The following is a 22,440-nucleotide window of genomic DNA, read 5'->3' as shown; positions in this document are numbered from 1 at the left end:
AGTTAGAACTATGTACACAACTAGACACCCACATGCACAATATAGAATCCTCGATATGGAATGGCCATTGAAGTAGTAGCAAGAAGGATCATTAAGAATATGTGGAAACAGGAAAATCAAGGGCAGGATTTCTAGATATTTATGACTTGAAAAGGAGAAATGACATTGTCAAAAATCTAGCCGGATGAGGTAGGAGCTGGGATGATACATTGCAGAGCAGATAAGGATGGAGTCTGAGAATCTGCCAGAGGGTTTGATGAGTAATGATCTGTGGAGGGCAATGTTGGTCAGAGGGTTGGAGCAGAATCTATAGTTAACATTTTTCCTGACACAGTCATCATGAACATCACATGGAGGGTTTGAGGCTCCACTCTCAGCAATCCTGGTCCAGTAGTGAGTTCATGCAGGACGTCTGCAGCCTGTTCTTTGAGAAACATTGTGGAAGGAATTAAGAAATAATAGGAAATAGGATATGCAATTGTAAGGTTAGGAGGGTAGCTTTCTCTTTCTTGCATTTTGGCAGTAACTGGAGAAGTGAGAAACATTGGAATTTTGACTGGAAGTGGGTTCATGAAGTATATTTCCAGGTTAGAAGTAAATTGAAAAGAGTTTGCAAATCAGAGAAGAAAAAAAGATGAATGATGTACAAGAAAAAGAAAAACAATAAGTTGAATGGGGCCATGGAAGAGGGAAACGTGGTTACTCACTTTTAGAGATGGCCAGGGAGAGAAAAGGTGATGACATTTAAACTAAGAAAAGAAACTTTTTTTAAAGGAAACACTTAAATGTTGATCACATTGTTACTGTATTCAGTTGATAAAAGTAAAACTTGTCACTGAATATTTCTATCTTAATACCAAATAAAATACAGTTAAAAGGAAAATGAAAAGCTTTTCTTTGAAAAGGTAAATTGATTAGTTTTCCACTAGGGTTTAAAACTCTATTCATACTCAAAAGTTGTTTTTTTTTTAATTCCTTTTTTTCCCCAAAGACACACAACTGAAAGCCAAGCTCTACACTGTCCTACAGCTGGCTATATAATTAAGGAATCATCATCTGATTAGATTAACTGCTACCATTCTGGAGAGTTCAAATGGAAAGATATTTTTTGTATGGAATTGTTTAGAAAGGTGTTAGAAAGACTGAAAGAGAAAAGGGTAGAAGGAGTTTTCTGCAGAGATAAGGAAGGTGCTTCCCTCCCTGGACAGAGGCCATGAACCTCTCCTGACCACTGAGTGAACGGCAGTGCTACCGAAGCTGCTGGTAACACCACCATTGCTGCTGGGCAGGAGCCCGCCCAGCTGCTGTTGCTGGAACCTCCGATGATTCTGGCACCCACAGTTCCAACTGCTGCACCTGCTCGAGCTGGAAGCATCGTCATGCCTTCCTCCTCCTACTTCTAATTTATTGTGAGTGTCTCCCACAGGCCAACTCCAGTTAACTTCCATTTTGCAAGGGGGTCTTGGAAATACAGTTTCCAGTGTCGAAGGCCCTCTGGTCCTGAGAAGAGCACAGAGAGATTAGAACTGGACTCAGTGCTGATAGATGATGTCTGGCAAACTCTTCTACACCTCTCCAAAGGGAAGAGAGGATGCTTGAGAACATATAAGGATGTTCTCAAGAAACACTAATAAGAAACACTATATCAGACACAGTGTTTTGAAAGACTGGCTGCATGTTACCTGAGTTGTAAGATTCAGATTTTTCTTTCTACCTTTTTTCAGTATATTTTTTATCAGTAGTCTAATCCAGATCTTTTCTCATGAGCAACACACACACACATTATCTATCATCTATCTATCTATCTATCTATCTATCTATCTATCTATCTATCTATCTATCATCTATCATCACCTACCATCTATCTATCATCTATTTATCTACCTATCACCTGTATATTATCTACCTTTCTACTATCTATCTATCATCTAACTATGCCTTTATATTTTTGAGGCAATCCATTTTTTGGAGAAACTTTCTAAGAAATAGATTATTTATACAATAGTCATAGCATAGATTTGATTCTTATTGAGTTTTTCAGGAACTATTTATGGATTGTTTTCTATGTGCATTGTACTAGGTTCAATGGGAAGTAAAATTATCAATAATGTCAGCTAACATTTATTGAGAACTGATTTTATTCTTGGAACTTTTCTAAACAGTGTATAATATCCCATAACATTTTTATAGCTACCTTACTAAATAGGTGCTCTTATTATATTCACAACAAAAACATTTCATAAAATATATTTGAATATAGACTAGGATATGAAATACTTAATACACAACTGGAATTCACACTGACATGGAAAAAAGTTGTTTCTAAGTACTTAACCCATTCTATTTAATGCTTATAGTACATCAAAACTTTTACTTTATATTAAAATGTTTTTGCACATATTGCCTTTCTTTTATATACTGTAAAATTTTTACAGCCCTGACTACTGCACCACTTAATGAGATGTGATGTTAGGTGAGCTGCATAAACTCAGATTCCTTTTGTGTTGTTGTTTATGCTTCCACATCCTAGTCTATATTCAAATATATTTTATGAAATGTTTTTATTGAAATCACCTAAAAGGTGTGTGTGTGTGTTTAGAGAAGTTTTTCAGGATCATTTTTCTGAAGTGTTTACTTCAGATGTGATTGGAAATTTACAACATACCCTTAGTAAAACAGCGACATCATATTTAGTGCCAAGACCATTATACAATTTCTGAATTTAGAATAAAATAATGTTTTTGTATAATTAAGGTATGTTGCAGTCTTGACATTATTCTATTCTAGTAAGAAAAACTAGAGGACTCTGAAGTGATATATATATGTTTATATATATATGGTGTGTGTATTTATACATGTCATGTGGCATAGAAAACAGCCATAGAAGAGCAAATGATACCACCCCACCCCTTTTGAGATCATACCATTCTCTGTAAAATTCTCCATACAGACCTTTGGATGCTAACCTGCCTGCTGATAACTATCTTAGATACCAGCTAGTTGGCTGACTTAATTCTTTCTGAAGCTTGTGTAAACATCAGATCAGGATGTCTCAGACAAATTAACCAAGTAATATTGGAGATATATATTAATTAATTGACATTAATTAGTATATACATATTAATTGACATTAACATACATATTAACTTATATTAATTAATTTATATTAATTGATTTCAGAGAGGAAGGGAGAGGGAGAGAGAAAGAGATAGAAGCATCAATGATGAGAGGGAATCATTGATTGGCTGCCTCCTGCATGCTCCATACTGGGGATAGATCAGGAATCAAACTTTTCCCTGACCAGGAATCAACCTTCGACTTCCTGGTTCATAGATTGATCCTCAACCACTGAGCCATGCAGGCCACAGCTGGCGAGTTATATTTTAATTAAATTATAATGTTTATATAATTCTAACCACTAAAATTCTGTTTTCCCCCAATTTAAAACCATCTACATAATTTATACAGGAGTTTAGGGAGATATATTTTATGAGTCTTTTTGTGTGTGTGTGTGCGAAATGGACAAACAAAAGCAATTATTTAAACAAATAAGTGATAGAACATCAAATAATTTTTAGTTAAGGATTAGCATGGATGGTAGAGCTTACAGAAATTATGGAAGAGAAAAAATTAAAGTGGAGGAAAAAATGACAAATCTAGGCATTTAAAGAGGAAGAAGAGTGAGTGGAGGTGGAGACCGACGTGTGCATTTGGGTGTGTGGCTAAAATTATGTGCACTAAAACATTCAAGTGTATATACTCTTACAAAGATTCAAAACAGTGAGTAAGCTTGAAACTGAGAAAGAGAAAGTGAGAAATTTCCTTTGAAATTGTGTTAAAATATAACTAGTGTTTTGGTTTTTCTGTTATCTCAGACATTGTGTTACATTTTATGTATACTAGTAATACCTAAGACCAAATCATTAACTTAAAGGATTTATAATCTTCGAATAAAGGAGTTCTACCTCTTAAGAAAAATAAAATGGGGTCTGAAGAACTTTTGAACCTAATAAGGGTCAAGGAGAATCAGTATTAATATATCTGAACTATTTTATATATTTCTCTGGGGAACCTTCACATCTGTTTTTTCCATTTTATCCTCACAATAACTCTGTAAAGTGAGAAAGACAAATATTACACTCCTCATTTTATAGATGGGAAACTGGGGTCCATTAAGGTCAAAATGACTTGGCTAAAGTTGAACAGCCAAGATTAGAACCCAGGGCTCCTGACACTGCCTGTAGAACTCTTTCTAACACATCCTGATACCTCCCATACAGGGTTCTCGAAAGCCGCATTGTGGCACAAGTGTAAGTCAAGTTTTCTTCCTTTGGACACGTTATTTTCATTTGCTTTATTTTCCTGAATTAGGAATTTTGAGAGGGCTAACACCTTAGTGTATGTACGATGGATTTTTCCTATTAGGTAACGCTGCCCTTTGCTTCACCCACCACACAGCTGGGCTAAGTAATTCGAAAGGAATGTTGTCATGCCAAAGACTCAAGGAAAAGTAGGTTGAGTAAAAATCAATTTATTAAAACAAATCCAGGGTTTTTAAGAGTCCCTTGGTCAAACATTAAGGTGTTCTTACCACAGAAATACATAATAATTTTATGTGTTTGGATATATAGCAAAAATGATTACCCTTTCTGAAAATGTGACTGTTTACAAAGCCCTAGAATGTGTACTTTCAAAAAGCCTAGAAACCAAACTCATAAAAACACAACACTGCTTTGACACATAGAAGTATTAGACTACAGAAGAGTTATTTTGACCATCAAATAATAATGCCATATTTTTTTCTCTTAATGATGAACTAAGTTGATTTGTTTGGGAAGTTCTATCAGACAACTCCAAGAGATAAATTTGTTCCAGATGATCATTTAAAAAAATAAGATACTCATCAAGCAAGATTAAGGTCTAGTTTTGTTTTCTTCTGTCCTAGAACTTGGCTTGTTGTTCCGCATGAGATGAAACTCATGTGATTTTTCTCCCTGCAATCTAATCTGTCAGTGTACAGAGGATTCATGGTACTCAGTACGAAGAGATCTGTTACTCCTAACAATCCTTTCTCTATAAATAGAATCCACTTGAAATGAAACTGGGGTTTATATTTCACTTGTGGTAGATACACATTGACAACCGAATTAGAGTACTAGATTTTCTTAGATGTCTCAGTACATTTACAAAGTCCAGTGAACTGAAACCTAAAATAGGAGAGAATAGGACTGCTGCCCTAATAAGAGTTGTGGGAATAATGGGGCTCCCTTTCTTTGTCCACGGACAGGCAGTAATGTATAACAATTTCTAGAAATACAATATAGTATTCAAAGCTTCGGTATTTGAAGAGCTGGGACAGCTGAAAGCAGTAGCCAGGATGCCCAAAGAAAGGGCTGAGAGAATGTCAGAACAGAAGGTAGGCAAAGCAATAACTCAAGAATCTGGGACACATTGTGCTGATTCATGTGTTTGTTTTGCTTTATTTCACAACTATTTTTTTTACATTCATTAGGTAAAAGAAAGAGATGAACTGAGGCACTCAAATGTGGCCTTTGATTGTTTACATGGGTAACAACTATTTGGATGTTGTAGTTCTATATGACAGATAGATTTGTAAGCATAACAGATGCCCCTTGGGGGGTAATACGCTAGTAGAACACAGTACAGCCTGCTCAATAGATGCAAAACACATTTCTATTGAAAAGGTACTTAAAAAAGAATACTCATCTATTTCTATACTTAGAAGTCATAACTGGGGCTGGTTTTCTAAGAAATCTCCACGTTCAATTTGTCTGCTCCTCAAGACATCCGAGCAGCCTAGAGGTGTCAGTGACATGTTTCTCGGGGGGGCGGGGGGAGATAAAAACAATTTCTCCACCGATTTCTCATCTTCAGTGTTCTGGAATGTATTTCCGCTCTTGAGCAGACCTACATATTACACAGTGGAATGGAGATTTTTATGGTGGCTTGAGTTATAGGCAATTCTGTTGAATCATTGAATGGAGATCAGGGATATGGTAGTAGGTAACATTGGTATAGTTACAGTGGTTCTCAACCTTCTGGCCCTTTAAGTACAGTTCCTCATGTTGTGACCCAACCATAAAATTATTTTCATTGCTACTTCATAACTGTAATGTTGCTACTGTTATGAATCGTAATGTAAATATCTGATATGCAGGATGGTCTTAGGTGACCCCTGTGAAAGGGTTTTTCGACCACCAAAGGGGTCACGACCCACAGGTTGAGAACCGCTGGATAGCACATCTTACATGCCAGTTTCTAGTCTAGGTGCTTCACTTATAATAATTTGCTAATCCCTCATGATTGCCCTGTTTTATACAGGAGGCCTGAGAGATACAGAGGTGTTGGGAAGCTCACTCAAGGTCTTATACTGGTAAATGGTGGAGCTGATGCTCTCTCCCAGAAAATCCGGGCCCAGAGTCTGTGCTCATCCCCAACAGTCCGCAGCCTCCCTGGGAAGTGTGTCATAAGGAGCTCTACTGCTTTGTTCATACAGTCTGCCCTCCCACCTGGAGCTTTCTATGCAGAATCTGCCCTTTGTCTACTCAAAATTCCCTATTGTTCTCTCATGGAAAGGCTTCCATTCCTCAGTTTTCATTCTCCAGAAAGAAAAAGCATGAGCGAATCCTATTCTCTCAATGAAGTGGAACCACTGACACAGGAGGGAAAACGATTCTGATTAAATGAATCCACTCCTAGTGAGAAAGGTTATGGGCAAGCTTGTATTTGTATTAATACAAGGAGCAAAAATTACTAAATCAATCTTTAATCCATTTAATTTGGGGGCAAATTATACAACGTTTAAAACAGTTATGTTAGGTTAAACAATATGTAATGGCCACTTCTAGGGCAAAAATGATTGGATATTACCAGTCATACTTGGTTCCATTTAATAATGTGGGCTCAAGGAGAAACTTCTTGACACCTCATAAAATTTAACCCACTCATTCACCTGGTAAGACTAGTGGTTAAAATTAGCCCAAACCCAGGCAGGAGCTGTCTCCTAAATCCTCAGATTGCATTTCTGAAAGCTGCCATTTTGTTGGACATACCTGCTTCCTTGCACAAGCAAAATGGAACAGTATGTGCTGTGGAGTGACTACCCCACCAGAAGGGGGCGCCCTTGAGAAGTGACTTTGTGCAGGCTGCGTCCAGTGCTGAGCCCTGCTCTGATCAGAGTCACTTCCTCAAAGGCTGCTGGCAGTGACAGCTGCTGCTTAGTCTGCAATCTCACTTGATCTGCTTCCAGTCACCTCTGGATAAACCCGGAGTGAAGAGGATACAAGGACGTTTGTGAACTTGCTAAAGAGAAAAAAAGTATTTCCAGAACTCTGTGCAAAACTCACCATGTCATAACCCAGTTATATTTAGATTTGCAAATATAAATGACCATGTATTTGTGTGTGTGCATGTGCATGTGTGTATATATATTCACAAGATACGATATTCTTGAAATGACCCCCAAAACCAAAAGGTAAACATCCATGTATCTAGATTTTGAACATATTATAGACGTGATTGTTCTATAATATGTACAATAATAATCCAGCTTTGTAAGGCTAAAAAAGATGGTTTGGAAACCCTGTTGAATCACTGAAGAAAAGCTAAACTGTATTCCATAAGATTTAAAGGTTAAATATATTTTGAACAATTGTATTCAGAGTTTGAGTGAATTGAGTTTTCATCTACTCATCACACCCCCAGAGGTTTCTGTTCTAGATCATTCTTGATTAAAGGTAGTTCCTTTACAAAAGGTAGGTAGGTTGCAGCTGCGTGTGGAATATATGGTCCCTGCAGTGCCGTTCTGGCCCCGGAAGACTGCCCTCTCCTATCTTGTGGGATATGTTTGACTGTGGCTCCAGGCCACAACAGGGAACACATCAAATCCTAGGAATAAACACGTAATCTTCCAATGAACTGATATCCACCCAGCTGAGTGAGCTTGTACGAGAAATTCATAGGCACAAAGTCAAGTAAATAATCAAAAATGATAAATGTTATATATATTTAATTTGCTCTGGTCCAGTCACTCCCTCTATTCATCATGGTTTCTTTCAACATCTGCTAGAAAATTTCTCCTGAAAACACTTTCAATGCTAGTCAGCTGTCACTATTATCATCACGTTGGGGGTCCATGTAATTTTTTAATTGTTCTTTTTTCCTGTTAACTAAATACATATGTCATTTCAATATGTAATTTCTTAGGGGCTATTCAAAGTGGGGGAAGTGTTCGCTTTAGAAGGAAGTCAGGAAAACTCTATGACTCTGGCTTTTTTTTTTTTCCCCTTTCCTGCCCTGCTTTCTCTACCAAAAGCAGCATGTGGTAAAGTGCTTGCACCACAGACACTGGCCTTTTCTTCTTGTGGAAAAAGGCTGTGCTGTTTTACGGTGGCCTGGAGGCCAGGAGAGCTCCTTGCCAGGGGCTGCTGCTCTAATGGCTTCACCAAGCGCAGCGCCGGCAAGACAGAGGTTGAGCCTGCTCACCCATCCTCTGCTCTGTAACCTGGAGCGAAGGCTCTGCTCTCCAGAGCTGCCCTCTCTCCTTCCTCTTCCCTCCTCTCTTTCCCTCTCCTGCCTTTTTAGCAGAGACTTTACATGACATTTATCCGAGGTTTCCCATTGTAATTGGGAAGGCCAGTGTCTTGCATTTTTATTAGCGTTGACACAAATGGGACATGTGTAGAGATGAGCCAGGTTGTTAGAGTGAAACGCACAGATGTTTATCCCACATACAGCATTTTTATTTATGTGCTATTGCTTCATCTCTCTTATGAATGTTCGCCATAAGAATCGGTGAAAAAAGTGTTTACAGCAGTGTCAGGCTCTGAAACACATTTTGGCTTCAGGACTTAAAGACCTTGTAAAGTTTTCTGTGCCACTTGGGCTGTATCTGTAAAATACAGGAGTGAGATCCATATAAAAACCTTCGTGGGAGGGTGCCCAGCTCATACTTGGCACTCAACATATCTTTGTTGTCTGTGCTATTATGAAAGTAATTGTATGGGATGCTTGGTAAAAGTGAAAATATCTTGTGGTTCTTTTAAAATACTAACTTAATACCTAAAATATTTATTTCACCCAAATTCATTTTACTATGGTAAACTAGCAAATGAGGGCCTGTTTTGGCAATACTTGGAGAAGTAAAGGTGATATTAATTCAAATTAGATTTAGTGGTAAGCTATCAAATAAAAATTATGTAAAATCAAAAAAATCAAAATTTAAGTGGTTGTTTTGAACCCTAACTTTAAGTAATTTATATCTATAACTTGCAAATAAGTTATTGAACTTGAACGTTTGAAAAACTAAGAATGTGTTTCATTTCACTAGATCCTTGGTGCAAGATGTGATCCCTGACTCAGCAGCATTAGCATTAGTTAGCTGGGAGCTTGTTAGAAAGGCAGCATTTCAGGTTCAGGTAGGACCCAGATATCACAATGCATTTCAAGTCCCCTTGGTGGTTCATAGGAATGCTATACAGCCGTAGGCACGCTATTGTATCCGCAGATGGACAGCCATTCAGCATTGCTTGAATATACCAAGTGATGAGAAAATCTGTGTCTTGAGGCAGCTTATACTATTAGTGGTCTAATTATTGGAAATATCTTCCATGTTTGTAAAAGAATAGTTCTTATGTCAAAAGGATAACAATGTCTACCCTCTGTAACTTACACTAATTTAGGTGTATTGTCTTCTTACATAAGAACAAAACAGTCACAATCCCTTTTCGAAAAGTGCCACTAAAGATTTTCAAAAGGGGAAAAAATCACATTTCCAATAAGTCCTTTTTGAATTGTACTAGGGATGGGCAAGGTACTGCCTTGGGCCAAACCTGGCTAGGGGCCTATTTTTGTAAATAAAGTTTTACAGAAACACAGCTATGCCCATTTGTTTACACATTGTCTCTGGCTGCCTTCCTGTTACCATAGCAAAGTGGAGTAGTTGCAACAGAGACAGCATGGCCTACAAAGTCTAAAATATTTATTATCTGTGCCTTTACAGAGAAGTTTTCTGAACCCTGGTCTACGCTAACTAAGCATTCCCATTGCTTCTACAGCAAACATTTATCAAACTTCCTGTGTGTGTCAGGTTGGGGTTTCAGAAATAGAAAAAGACCTCATCTTCAAGAACGTCATCCTCAACACGTTCTTTCTTTTATACCATTACTTATAAAAAGCATTTTAAAGTGTGATGCCTAGATTTAAACTCAAAATGAGATTTAAGGAGTGTTGACTAGCAGTACTGATCTGACAGATTGCCGGAAGGGATGCCTCTGTCCTAGAGGCAGGATCTGGGTGACTAGAGCATCCACTATAGTCTTACTACTTCTAATGTTGTCTAATAGTCTTGTGTGTCTTATATCTTCTACTAGAATTAAGAAAGAGTCCTTTCTGATTTACCAGGGCATTTACCAAAGTATTCAGCATATGCTTTCTTGCACGTGGCAGATGTTCAATGGAAATTACTGACTTCATCATAAACATCAGCCCAGCTAAACATTAACCATGTAACCATGAATTGCTCTGTATATATAAAATGAGACCATGTACTAAATATATTGCCACAGCCAGATAGTATATTAAGTATATTCATACTAATGCTTTATTAATTGATATAAAGTTAATTCACTTTGTTTTCGGGGAATATCCTTGCTTTACTATTATTTAATTTAAAATTGATATCAATTTACAGAAAAGCTATAAAATGGTGTTCCAGTATACCCACATTGTTTCCCCTTTATTAACATCTTATATTAGTATGATACATCTGTCATCATTAATGAGCTGATAATGATACATTATTTTGACTTCAGTTCATATTGGATTCAGTTTGATTTCTTTGCTTTTTACCAAAGTTATTTTATTTTATTTTATAGGATTTCACCCAGAAGAGCTCATTATATTTTTTAGTCATGTTTCCCATGGTTCCTCTTGGCTGGGACAGATCATCAGATTTTCTTGTTTTTGATGACCTTAACAGTTTTGGAGAGTACTGGTCAGGTATTTTGTGGAATGTCCCATGAATAAGCTTTTGATGAGCTGAAGTGTAAAAAACTGATACCCTAAGTGTGGGTTTATTGTTCAAATCCTTTTTGCCAGTCTCCATGCACTCAGAGTGGGGATTTCCTATTTTATGTTGGCTTTGCTAACGTTTCTGGAAGTGGTCACAGTGAATAATACAATAAAAAACAAACCGGCTATTACACCACCGTTTGCAGTCAAAGAAAATGTCTAGAATGTGGAGGAGTGAGAAACTGTGTTCTCCATCACAGTTGATCAATTAATGTCTGCTGATGTCCTGAATAAGCATCCCTTTCCTGGCTTCTAAAATTTAGAGCCAAAGAGTTATTCATGATCTTATTTGAAAGAGCACCCCCATTTTTTGGTGACAGTTATAAACTATAAGCGTTTTGTAATCCTTGCATAACTGTCATTGCTTACAAATCCTCTTCCATTTAAAATACTTACTTAATATACTCATATTTTACAGGAACATTTCAATCTCTTCCTCCCATTTACCAAAACACATTCTGACAGTATGTTTATCAGCACATACTCCTAGCCATTGTTAATATGGTATTTTTAGAGTAATTAGCTAGTTTGTATGAAGTTTTAAAATACCCTGGTTTCAGCCAAATAACAATATGTCTTTAGAATGCTTGCTATTTGTTATATAAAATTTCAGGTGAGTTTTGTAGTGGAAGTCTACTTCTCACATGTCATTCTCTCCAGGGCATAGGGGAATGGTATTTACAAGTAAAGAGTTGATGCCCAATGAGTGGCATGGGATAAGATTTATTCACAGTGTCCACAGCCTCTGTTATGTTGGTCTCGCTGGCAAAAGAAAAAAAAAGAAAAAGAAAAAAAGAAAAGAAAAATAATGTGGGAACCTGGAAGTGTGGCCCAGTTGTTGAGTATTGAAGTCACTGGTTTGATTCCCAGTCAGGACACATGCCTGGGTTGCGGGCTAGATCACCAGTAGGGGTGAGCAGAAGGCAGCCAATCAATGTTTCTTTCTCATGGATGTTTCTATCTCTCTATCCCTCTCCCTTCCTCTCTCTCTCAGATCAATAAGAACAGGCTTAAAAATTAAAAAAAATAGGTAGGGAAATGTGATGAGCTTCATATGTTCCATCAGTGTTAAATCTAATGGTCAAAGGCCCTGGGATTTGTACATCAATTATGGTGAAGCCAGAGCTGGTGGCCCTACTGAAATGCAGCCTGTTTATTCCATTTGCAGTGGAGAGCACCCAACACCCACATTGACTGGATGCACCTGTGAGTGTCTATGTATGAGTAATGACCTTTAGTACCTTAACTCTGTCCGTGGCAAACGGAGCCCCATGCCAGCATCACCACTATATTACACACTGTAGTGTAGTTAATACCATCCCCTGAGGTTGTGTCGTGCTCAGGCTGCAAGACCATATGCAGAGTTTTAAACCATATGCTAATCACTCAATAACCAGGAAGCCTACTCAAGAACACAAGTGTAGGTAAAGAGATGTATTGTACAATAGTTGAATATTCAATAGAATTATTAATGTCAATAAATTCTTGCCTGTAGATTAGACATTTTAGATGAAATGGGCACAAAGGTCACACAAGGAATAAATAACAATCTGGATAGTCTTAGATCTACTAAAGGAATTAATTAAAATTTTAAATTTAAAACTTTTTGTACCAAAAAAATTCCAGGCCAAGATGGCTATATTAGTTTAAGTGAAACTGTAACATCAATCCACACAAAGCAAAATCTTCTGGAGAAGAGACACAAGAAATACATCCCAGTTTGTCTTATGATGGCTTGTACTTTCCCAAACCAGACACAGACATTATAAGAAAGGAAAATTACAGGCCAACCTCTTTTATGAACATGCAGCAAATATCCTAAAATATATATATATATATAAACAAATCAAATCAAAATCAGCAATAATTTCCAGTATGAAGTAGTGTTTATTCAAAGAATGCAAGCAAGGTTTAATTCTTGAAGTTCAATCAATGCAACTCACTGCGTTGATAGAATGAGAGAAGATTCATAAGATCATTTCAATGTGACAGAAAAATGTTTGCTAAAATTTTACTCCCAGTATTGTAAAGTTATGTAATAAATTCAGAATAGAAAAGAACTTCTGACATAAGCAATTAAAATAAATTAACACAAATATCTAACTTATTGAAATACTAGAGGCCCAATGCACAAAATTTGTGCAAGGGCCTTGGCCCCCACCCCCGCGGGGCCGCGGGCCTCTGCCCCTGCCTGCCTGGGCTTTGCCTCGGGTTTGTCCAGAAGAAAGGATGTCCGGTCTAATTAGCATATTACACTTTTATTATTATAGATTGAGACCTTTATCAAATTAGACATGAGCCAGGGATACCGTCTACCATAATTTGTTTTCAACATTCTTTCCATGGACAAAAAGAAAGAAAAATAAATGAATGTTATAAAGATGAGAAAGCAGAATAAAAATGGTCATTTTTATATGTAACTTCAGTTTTATCTAGAAAATCCTGAAGAACCTAGTGATTATTAGAATTAGTGAGTGAATTAAGCCATCTTCTGTATACAAGATTAATAAAGAAGCATCAATTGCATGAATATATTGAAAGATTATTATAATTGCATCAATCTATTGAATTATAATTTTGTATATAATTTGCAAACATAATTTGAGCAAAAAGTTTCAGACAGAAAATAGTTCAATACTGTATGATTTTATTTGCATAATGTTTAAAAACACGGAAAACCAAAATATGTTGTTACCAGTCAGGATAGTGGTTACATCTGGATAGGAGTGGAGGGATACTGACAGCAGGGACAGAGGAGCCTTTGGTGATGTTGGTAACATTTACTTTTTTGCTTCTGGATGATTGAAACACCCATGTGGTTACTTTGGAAAATCTTCCCACTTGAGTATTTATTACTTGGGCAGTTTCCTGTGTTTGCATGAAACTTCAGATAAAAATTTTTTTAAAAAAATTTACACACACACACACACACACACACACACACACACGCTCTCAGCCCCTAATTTCTATCCTTAACTATTTTTTAATATATATTTTTATTGATTTCAGAGAGGAAGAGAGAGGGAGAGAGAGAGAGAAACATCATTGATGAGAGAGAATCATTGATTGGCTGCCTCCTGCACGCCCACACTGGGGATCGATCCTGCAACCCGGGCATGTGCCCTAGCCAGGAATAGAACCGTGACCTCCTGGTTCACATGTTGATGCTCAACCACTGAGCTACACCGGCCAGGCTCTATCCTTAACTCAATACTTCTCTCTACTTAGGCTCATGAGCACTACTTTTGAATCTCAATATATTAGCTAAAGTCATCATATTAAACCACAGGTCAAATCACTTTCCTTCATTGTTCAAACAACTAGTGATTTCCTATGGCAGTTAAAAAAAAGAAATTTCTTATATGAGCCAATAAGATCCTCCGTGATTTGTCCCCATGCTCTCTGCTTTCATCTCTTCCCTCACCAGCCTCAGAGCTGTTCCTCCAACCCATTTACTATGCTTCCACCTGGAGTCTTTTCCCCAGAAAGCCATGACATCCATCCCTCCTCTCTTTCCGTTCTTTATTTAAATTTTACATATTCAATGAGGCCTCTCTAAACTTCAACATTGTGGTGTGAACATCACATATACTTCCCAAATTTCCCAACACCTTCTCTGATTTTCCTTTTAGCACCTATCATTTGGTATGCAAAACATACAATGTTTACTTTCAGTCTATCCTCTACAAATGCAAGTTCTGTGGTGACAGGATTTTTCCCCAGTTGTGTTTTTTGCTATATCCTCAAAGCTAGGTATACAGAAATGCTTAAAAAGCCTTAGTTGAATGAATGAATAAATGAATGAATAAAAAAGGACAAAAGATAGACAAGGGCTAATGTTAAGAGTGTTCAGCTGATTTCTTCCAGATGTTGGGATAAAACACCTTAAACACTGCCTCTGGTTAGAAGCATTCTAGAAATACTGGCAGGAATAACGCCTTAGCTGAATCATTTGCATACTTTCTACTATTAAAGGAATGAACAAGCAAAGTGGTTTGTCTACAACTTGTAGCTACATTAGTGAGAAGGGAGCTTAATTTCACCTTTTAGTGATAAAAATAGGAATAATACAAGTATTCTTGTTAATCTGAGATTCTAATCTGCTGAATTAGTTTTGAACTTTAAATTAAAACACACACACACACACACACACACACACACACACACAGGAGCAAATTGCCCTACCTTAGAAGTCTGTCTATTCTTGGAGCTAAATACTCTTTTCACACATATGACAAAATCCCAAAGTAATTGAATTACTGGAGGGACTTCTAGTATTAAAATCATTTTTTTCCAGACTCCAAAGTGCAATTTTGACAAGAACTGATAAAAAAAAATGTATTTGCTAAGCAAAATCTTTTGAGAGTGGTCATTTGGATAGAAGTGAAGCAGAATTAAGTCGCAACAGGAGTTAGGGAAAATGAGCCAAATAATATGAGATTTACTGGAATTTGGTTAGGGAGTAGCTGAGAAGCTTGTCTGATTCATTTCCAGTTTTTTAAAAAAAGATTTGTGCATTGCTCTTTCTTGGAGACTGAACTTCAAAGAATTTATTAGCAACTGTTACCAGGAAGGTGTGGGAGAGACCCTTGTTCACACTGTAGTTTTCAAGAGCATGAACCCCTCATCATTTCATGACAATTAATTAAATGGTTGGAACAGGGACTTGGCCTCTGGATGAATATTTTAAATGTAAAACATTCTTTAGAGCAGTAGTTCTTAATCGAAGATGCCAAGATGCTCACTTGGAGAGTTTAAAAAATAGCTGACGGCCAGTTTTCTACCTCTGTATTTTGATTTTGTATTTTCCAGAAAGAGGGTCCAGGTATTAGGATTGTTTTTACATTCTTTTAAAACTTTAAAATGAAAAAGTCATGTTTATTTATTTTTGTATTTTCAGATTTTTATGTTGTTCAGAGTTTAGATAAGCACAGGGGATTGACATCCACTACCTTTAGGGAAGTTGTGATTTCACCTCTGAATAAAATTCTTGAAACTCGTTGATGGTTAAAGCCAGCTGTGGTTAATGCACCTGTATGTGCAAAGAGCAAAAACAGGATAATAAATCTGTTACCTATTAATATAAAATTCTAAAAAATCAAATATTTTCTTAAATGCATCAATAATTTTAAGATGTAAGTACAGGTAGTGTCTATCTGTTTAGTGACTTTTTTTTCATGTGCTCATTCCCTAAAACAGTGGATAACTTATTTAAGGAGAAGATGATGATTTGCTTTTGTAACGATTTAAACATTTCCTTTTCTATCATTATTCATTCTTACTTAGCAATGGAATTATTTTATTTACTAGAATCATTACTTGAGTCGTTTCCTATCAGTATTATAATTGGTTAGGACTACAATTTAATACAACACAAATTAAACACATGGCCCAGAAAAGCTTCCATTGGTGAGCAGCTAGCAAGCTTGTTTCCATCAGAAATGCAGGATGTGACTAAGGACACCTATGGGGATGTGCAGTCATTCTTAGGGGTATCAATTACTACTTGAGTACACAAGGCTCTGTGCTCTTGAATCATTCCTGGTAAAACAGTTTCATCCTTGTTATTAAATTCCTCTTCAAGAACACATTACTCAGGGCAAATCTTTCCCTTTAGCCAATGGAAAAATCATTTGAATAAGAGTCTTAACACCTTTCCATAACATAAGACTTTCTTTTGGAAACTCCTTATAGTTTAGATCTCTTTCATGTCATAGCTCCCGAATGCCAGCTCCTAGGCCACATGGTTAATTAAGGTTCCGAACATGGCTGACTCCTGGATTCGTTGGCACACGTATTATTCCTCACTTTATGAAATGCTTTTGGGTTGTGAATCTAGTTTCTCTCTCTGCCTTGTCTTTGGATATATAATTGCTTTCTAAAATCCCATGGGACTGTGGATTGAAGTCACTGCTTTTTTTTCTCCTCTTTTACCAAGAAAGGTTGGTACCCAGAGCAGAATGTCATTATTTCGTTGGGAATTTGGGCACACCTCTGGGACGTGTGACCTGGTTTGAAGTGTTGAGGGATTTTTTTCCTAACCACTAACACCCAGAAACATCTTCTATAAGTGATGGAGTGCTCTCCATGACATCCTAGAACTCTAGCTTAGTGCTAATTTGGATGAAAAACTTCCAAAGACAAGATTATACATATACATCCCTAGAGGGGTAAATATCCCTGTCTGAGTGAAGTGTGATAATTTACTACAGTTTATGGGATAATTTATCCAGATCACATATCTTAGGTGCCTGAAGGCAATTGGGGATTCCAGAAGAGTCTTTTTTTTTTAAATGTACATTTACTGGTATCTACAGGGTTAAAACTATTCATTTATGACCAAGACTTATGATTATAAAAAATGATACTATTGACAGGAATTCTCTATTTTAGTAGAAGTCAAGCAACATATTTGTGTTATTGTATGCATATACAATATCTATTAATCTTTCCAATTATAATTACCTGAAAATTTGAGCAATCAATAACATAATCACCATCATAATAATCACTATAAGTGTTCAACATGTATTATCTCATTTATTCTGTGAAACAACGCTATAAAATAGGTGTGTTTATCTGCATTTAAACATAAAAATATATAATTTTTCTGCAAAAAAATAAAGTAACTTGCCTGATGTTACAGAATTAAAAGTGAGTGATATGGATTGATGGGTATGACTTTCCTGACTCCCAAGTCTATGCACATTTCACTGTGGAGTTCTCTCCTCTATGCCTGCTGTTCTATATCTCACATTGCTGAAGGGAACTAAAATTGAATGTAGAGATTTCTCTAATACTAGGAGCTGGACATAACTTAATTAAATCTTGTTTATAGAACATATAATCTACAGTGGGCTGTCCATTTACTGACATTTACTGGCATATGTAATATATCTAATAGTTGATTGATCAAATGATTAATAGTGAAATGGAGTCAGGAAATTTACTTGAGTGTAGCTATTATTTATTTATTTATCTATTATAATTTTTTTCACTTTATTGATTAAGGTATTACATACATGTCCTTATCCCCCTTTTGTCCCCCCAACCCCCTACTCATGCCTTCACCCCCATGGTGTCTGTTTCCATTGGTTAGGCTTATATGCATGTATACAAGTCCTTTGGTTGATCTCTCCCCTTTACCCCTCCCTTCCCCTACCTTCCCTCTGAGGTTTGACAGTCTGATCAATGCTTCTCTGTCTCTGGATATGTTTCTGTTCATCAGTTTATCTTGCTCAAAGTCACTAATCATCCGAGAGATCCAAATCAAAACAATGCAGTACCATCTCACACCTTTCAGAATGGCTATCATCAACAAATGACAAGTGCTGGCGAGGATGCGGAGAAAAAGGAACCCTCGTGCACTGCTGGTGGGAATGCAGACTGATACAGCCACTGTGGAGAACAGTATGGAGTTTCCTCAAAAAACTAAAAATGGAACTCCCATTTGACACAGTGATCCCACTTCGGGGAATATATCCCAAGAAACCAGAAACACCAATCAGAAAGGATATATGCATCCCTACGTTCATAGCAGCACAATTTATCATAGCTAAGATTTGGAAACAGCCTAAGTGCCCATCATCAGATGAGTGGATTAGAAAGCTGCGGTACATCTACACAATGAAATACTATGCTGTGGTAAAAAAGAAAGAACTCTTACCATTTGAGTGTAGCCATTTTGATCAGACTAGACCCTGAGTCACAACTTTTGGTCCAGGACTGTAGAAGTTTGGATAACTTTACGCTGTTACATGAAATTGTAAAGTATGGGCTTAAAGAAGATAGATTTGTGGTTTTCTGCCATGTAAATGTCCAGATAGATTTTTCCAGGACTTTCTGATGACAATGACCAAGATCTTCTACCACCTAGGCTATCCTATTTTTCTTTTAAAATCCAGGGTGATACACACACCATCTGCTGATGCAACATTACAGACTACAGGATGGAGGAGAGGAGAAATGGAGGTTACATGTGCCTTTCTTTTAAGAGCATGACTCCAAAATTGAACATCAACATCATTCACATTCTAGAGGCCAGAACTCCATCACAAGGAAAATCAGGAAAATCAAATTGCAGGGAAGACTGAAAATTTTAGGATATAAGCATCTAACAATCAAACAAACAGAATGAAGGATATAGTGGATATTAGAGCAAACAATTGTCTCTACCAAAAAGGTACCTATTATATCAGCAATTGCTTTAACATACTTATTTTCTGATAATTGCACATTTAATAGTTACCATCATTTTGAATCATTTTTAGAATACAAAAACAAACAAACAAAAAACTTCAGTACTTTGAACCTTCACAATTAATTATCATCATTGCCTAACTGATTACCAAGTAGAGAAGGAAAAGAAAGCATTACTTTTGAGAAAACTGATAAAATTTCATGTCCTAATAAAGGATACATTTCCTATCAAGCTTACCTAAGAGTGGATTAAATTACAGTATGGATGTCGAATAAAATTGTAAATATACCGTAACGTATGAAATGTATTAGAATTAACAGTTATAAAACATCCATTTCTGAAAATTGTGTATATTCACTTATAGATGAAGGAATTTTGAATATATTTTAAAATTTTTATTTAATAAGGGACTTTATTCTCTTTTTCCTGACCAACAACCCTTGTCTTCATGAAGCTTACAACCTGTGAACAAAGTAAAATATATCCTAGGTGGAAGGTGGTAAGTATGAGGAAGGAAAATAAAGCCGTGAAAGGAAACAGAATAGGGATTGCCAATGGAAAAAAGTAGGTTATAGTTTTAAAATATCTGTGTCCAGGAAACCCTGGCTGAGAAGATAATATTTGAGAAAAGATCTGAAGTACCATTCATGTGAATATCTGGGGAAGAAAAAACAGTAGCAGAATCCTGATGCTGAAGAATACCTGGAGATGTTGCCACAGTGGAGAGAACATGGTGGAGGAGAGTAGGACCTGAGATCCAGGAGTGAATGGAGACTTGGGTCACGTACACAAGTCATTGCGGGGATTTCAATCTGAGTGAGCAGAGGAGCTTTCCGAGCTGACTGATATTTTTAAAAGTTTAGTTTGCCATTCACTTTACTTGACTGAGGGAGCACATGAGGTGTGAGAGGTAACCTGGTGCTAAAGCATTGCAGAGAGTTGTAGGCCAGGGTAAGGACCTCAGGTGACAATGGGAGTCCAATGAAAAGCCAGCAGAGTCTGCTTGTTAGATGAAAATAGCCCTTGCCGGTTTGGCTCAGTGGATAGAGCACTGGCCTGCAGACTGAAGGGTCCCAGGTTTGATTCAGGTCAAGGGCACATGCTCAGGTTGTGGTTTAGATCCTCAGTAAGGAGTGTGCAAGAGGCAACTGATCAATTATTCTCTCTCATCATTGGTGTTTCATTCTCTCTCTCCCTCTCCTTTCCTCTCTGAAATCAATAAAAAAAATAGTAAAAACACACACACAAATAAATACAATTTAAACATATGGATAAGCATCTTAGAAATACATTATTGTTATTTTATTAAGCATAACTTTAATCTTTATTTTATCATGTATTTTAAATTCACTATTAAATATTCCAAGAATAAGCCCTGTGATGGAGTTAATATATACATGATTACCCAAAGAACATAAAAAAAGTGGTAAGAAATGGCCAGTTTAATGTTTTGGAATTTAATATCCTACTAAAAAATATTTCCATCATTTGACAGATATTGTCATGGGGTTCCTAAATTTTTCTAAGCAGTTATTTGTTTAAAGTGCAAAAGCATTAATTTTAAATGACAGTAACTCAAAGCACTACCTGTGTGTAATTGAACTGTACTGTAGGATTAATGACAAAGTAACCTCTAGTGGAAAATAACATTAGTCATTCTTTTTCTGAAACATGGCCAGTTTCTTCTTTTCTAATAGCAAACTTCCTAGAGTGACCATCCATAAAAATATGCAGACTATGCACTAGTTAAATTACCTAGTTACTTAACATACAAACAATGTTCCCAACACAATCCAATTCATCTTTTTTCCCCTCTTAAACTGTATGGAACTATGGCTGTGTTCTTTGATCAAATATTTGATTCAATTATTAAAACTATATATTATATATTCATGCTGACAATTTAATTTGATTTTTCTTTATATCAATATATATCTTAGATATATGCCATTTTTAAAGCCGGTTAACATACTGTCCCTTAGTATATCTTACTATAACCTCTCTTCTATTTGCTTCCATTAGAATCAACCTTGGTTTGCTTTACAAAATGTTACTCAATTTTCACAACATGTGACCCAACATTAAAAACAAAATTTGAATTCTGCCAGTTGATCATTTGATTTCAAAGCATATGGCTGTGGTCTCAAGCGATGGTGCAGAGTTAAACAATAGCATAGAATGGTCCATTAAACTCTCGTCCCAAAATAAAAACATGGAGCTGTCTGTTATCAAATGCTAGACAATGGGAGTCATATCCTTCACTGATTTGTCTGCTGTAATTTTTATCCCTGTATTAACTTCACATGTTCATCCCTCTGGCCCTGTCTCTCAAGAATTGCCCTTATGAAGTTGCATGCCAATGTTATTAAGTTCTGTGATATTGTAAGCTGATAGCTTAAAAAAAAAACCCGAAGAATATAGCAAAAGTTGACTGATACAGCATTCTATCAGAAAGGATAAAGCACTGTTTTCAAAGAAGACACTGTTTTACAGGTACATTAGAGAAGAAACACAACAGTTGAAATCATTTTTAAACATGAAGAGAGCGTGAGTGCCGACATCAAACATGACTCTGTGGAGGAAGTGAAGTTCCGTGAGGACACTGGTAAGGTACCCTGGAAATGTGGAGCTGTGGATGAGGGATGAATGATGAGCAGCACGTGAGTAGTTCACACTGTAGCAAAGGAAATAGCAATGCATAATGGTGGAAGAATAACCATTTGGCTATGAAGAGTGGAAGGCATAAGACACAGGGAATGGCAGAAAAGCTTTGGAATGGAATAGGAAGAAAAATATTGTTTAACATTTTATTGTTCACTAGACTGTGGCCTTTTGGGCCAGCACACTTTCATCTCCGTGTTGCAAGTGGACTTTTCATTCCTGTCCATAAAGAAGTTGAGTTTTACTCTATTAAAAGATAATATTGGAAAAATGATTTTAAAAATCAGAGTTCTATTGTTTCAACCACCATTTGATTCTGCTCTCCTATTTTCTTTATTGGAAAATATCTCATATTAGTGGTTTATTTCTACTAACATTATTTTGGCAAAAATGATTTCCTCTGTATTTCTTTACAATCTGATTTCCACCCATAGCATTTTGTGGAAATCACACTAACAGAATTCAGCAGTGGCTCTTGAATCCACTGA

The 22,440-nt window shown here is 36.6% G+C and overlaps 1 pseudogene; it reads right to left on the bottom strand.

The window, feature by feature from the left end:
* Positions 1 to 1,381, bottom strand: part of LOC102436790 — a 119,668-nt pseudogene extending 118,287 nt beyond the window's left edge.
* Between the last annotated feature and the right edge of the window lie 21,059 nt (positions 1,382 to 22,440).

The sequence above is a fragment of the Myotis lucifugus genome, unplaced genomic scaffold (genome assembly GCF_000147115.1).
Source record: "Myotis lucifugus unplaced genomic scaffold, Myoluc2.0 scaffold_163, whole genome shotgun sequence".
Taxonomy (NCBI): domain Eukaryota; kingdom Metazoa; phylum Chordata; class Mammalia; order Chiroptera; family Vespertilionidae; genus Myotis; species Myotis lucifugus.
Note: the sequence above shows the minus strand (reverse complement) of the source record. Positions and strands in the feature narration are given on the sequence as shown.